Source organism: Myotis brandtii, unplaced genomic scaffold (genome assembly GCF_000412655.1).
Source record: "Myotis brandtii unplaced genomic scaffold, ASM41265v1 scaffold717, whole genome shotgun sequence".
NCBI lineage: Eukaryota > Metazoa > Chordata > Mammalia > Chiroptera > Vespertilionidae > Myotis > Myotis brandtii.
Genome location: NW_005370825.1, coordinates 268,800 through 271,883, shown reverse-complemented (window position 1 = coordinate 271,883; position 3,084 = coordinate 268,800). Strand labels below are relative to the sequence as shown.

At 51.8% G+C, this 3,084-nt stretch overlaps 1 pseudogene; it reads right to left on the bottom strand.

Annotated features, from left to right (window-relative positions):
* The window catches only part of LOC102252752, a 3,685-nt pseudogene extending 2,399 nt beyond the window's left edge, over window positions 1-1,286 (bottom strand).
* Between the last annotated feature and the right edge of the window lie 1,798 nt (window positions 1,287-3,084).

The following is a 3,084-nucleotide window of genomic DNA, read 5'->3' as shown; positions in this document are numbered from 1 at the left end:
ACCCTTTCACAGGGGTCGCCTAAGACCATCGGAAAACACATATATAATTACATATTGTTTTTGTGATTAATCACTATGCTTTAATTATGTTCAATTTGTAACAATGAAAATACATCCTGCATATCAGATATTTACATTATGATTCATAACAGTAGCAAAGTTACAGTTATGAAGTAGCAACGAAAATAATTTTATGGTTGGGGGGTCACCACAACATGAGGAACTGTATTAAAGGGTCGCGGCATTAGGAAGGTTGAGAACCACTGCCTTAAAATTTATAAGCATGAGCTTGAGTGCCTCTGTCCACCACTTCTCCGTGTTCAGGTGGGTTCTGATGGAGTGGACTTCACCCCATCTCAGGCCCTGCTCCACGAGGATCCCGCAGGGCATGGAGAGAGCTGGCTCGCCCTTCTTGGCCTCCTCATTGAACTGCATGCAGTCCATGGCCTGGTCAAACTTGCTGTTCAAGAGAGAGTTTCTTCCCCCCGCCTCCGCCCCCCCTCCCCGTGCAGAACAAGGGCAGCTCCACGGGGTCCTCTGTCAGTGACTTCAGGTAGGAGTGTTCTGCGCGGGGGATGAGCTACCTCTTCTGAAACTGCAGACCCACTGTGTTAGACAAGGCCATGAGCAGCAAGGCTGTGTGCCCCCAGGCTGCATTGATCTCCCTCCAGCTCACCGGGACATTGGGGACACAACCCAACCTGAAGCTATTGATGATGGCCAGGGGGCTGTCACAGCAGATCTCAAACTCGGCCTTGAAGGCGTTGGTTTTTTTCAGCCAGGCCAGCTGGGTCTGGGCGTACAGCAGCCGGTCCTCCAAGCTCCACAGCTCGTCCTGCAGTTCCAGTTGTTGCCACTGTTCCAGTTGCTGCCACTGCTCCAGTTCACCGAGGTCCCTGTGGCTCTGCCTTTCCTGCTGCTCCAGCGTCTCCGTCTCTGCCTGGGCTGCCTCCAGCGCCACAGCTGTCCTGTCTCAGTTCTTCTCCACCTTCTCCAGCTCCTGGACCAGCCTGGCTTCCTCCAGCTCCACGACCTTCAGCTCCTGCTCCAGCGTCTCCCTCACGTCCTCACCTAATCCATCCCTGGTCTCCAAACAGCGTTTGTAGGTCTGACTGTCAGACTCTGCGATTCTGAGCTGGCTGTCCAGCTGCCCCAAGAGACTGTCAGTGCAGTCCTCACACGGGGTGATCCAGCTCTTCCCCGGATAGGTCACCAAGGCCCGTGGTGGCCCTCTGGATGGTCCAGCCGGAGGCACTCCCCTGCAGCTCTTCCAGGTCCGTCTCCATCCTGGAGGCAGAGCCTTTCTCCGGAGTGTCTCCCCGCTCCCCCTGAGCTGAGGGAAGCTCAAAGTGGCAGAAATGGCAGGTCAAGGAGATGGAGGTCTTGACTTTCACCTTGACTCTAAGTTTCCTCTGGCTCCTGAGTTACTTCTCCATTTATACTTCCTAAGGGCTTTTAAGGTCGTGAGTTTTAAAATGCATATCTTATCTCTCACTCTCCCGCCTCAAACCTGACCCTCACTAGGGACTTGCAGGCCTCCCTGAGCTGTTTTAGTCAAGTGAGTCTGTCTTCAAGGAAAATCCAATCATCTCCCTTAATTTTTAAAAACATACCTTAAGGTAATCTTTCAATACTTGATCTTAGTCAAAAGGCCCAGAAGAGACAAGAGTAGTCTTCTTAAAACTAAAATCTGATCATAGTACTTCCCTCCTAAAAACATTTAATCCTTATCAGACCTTAAGATAAGATTTTATTTTATTTTATATTTTATTGATATTTTACAGAGAGGAAGGGAAAGGAATAGAGAGTTAGAAACATCCATGAGAGAGAAACATCGATCAGCTGCCTCCTGCACACCCCCTACTGGGGATGTGCCCGCAACCAAGGACCTGGGACCCTTCAGCCTGAAGGCCGTCGCTCTATCCAATGAGCCAAACCGGTTAGGGCTAAGATAAGATCTTAATATCAGCCTGATACTAAGGCCTCTGCCCGCGTTTCCAAGTTCTTCTTTCCTCCCCATATCTTTTTTAAAAAACATTTTTATTGTCTTCAGAAAGGGAGAAGGGGGGAGAGAGAGAAACATCAATGTTGAGAGAATCGTTGATGTGCTGCGTCCTGCATGGTCCCCACTGGGGATCAAGCCCGCAACCCCAGCATGTGCCCTGACCGTGAATCTCACAGTGACCTCCTGGTTCATAGGTCAACACTCAACCACTGAGCCACACCGGCTGGGCCACACTTTATTTTTTTTGGTTAATCCTCACTGGAGGATGATTTTCGGATGGGAGAGGGAAAGACAGAAATGTTGATGTGATAGAGACACATTTATTGGTCGCCTCCTGTACGGGCCCCAACCAGTGCCAGGGATCCAGCAACTGAGGTATCTGCCCTTAAGCTGATTCGAACCCGGGACCTTCAGTACATGGGCCCATGCTCTATCCACTGAGCCAAACTAGCCAGGGCCGGAAACAGACTCTGCCGGCCATCCTTTTTTTCCCCCTGGAAAAAGTTTTATTGTTTCCATTTGGTCTAATGCATGAGAGAGGGTTCCAGGTGCTTGGAAGAATGGGAACCAGACACAGGTTTTGCTCAGTGGGTAGAACGTCAGGGTGCGGACTGAAGGGTCCTGGGCTCAATTCTAATCAGGGCACATTCCTGGGTTATGGGCTCGATCCCTAGTGTGGGGCGTGCAGGAGGCAGCCAATCAGTGATTCTCATCACTGATGTTTCTCTCCCTCTCCCTTCCTCTCTGAAATCAATAAAAATATATTTTTAAAAAATTTTAAAAAGCATAGTTAGTAGTTTTAGGGAGAGGCTCTGGCAAAGCCAGACACCAGGGGGTGCAGAGGGGCCCACAGGCTCCTAGTGGTGCTGGAGGGTGAGCCTGGCGGGAGCATTCGCCCAGCCCAGCCTGGGGCCACCTGCGGGGGTGAGGCAGCTGTGGCCCATCTTCCTGATGAATTGCCCCTCCTCCCGGAGGTGGTTCCGCGGGAAGTCACGGGGAGGAGGGTCTGCGGGCAGAGCCCCGGCTGCAGCTCCAAAGGGCCTGGGTCGGCCCCCCTCCAGGGCCTCGGGCTCCCATGG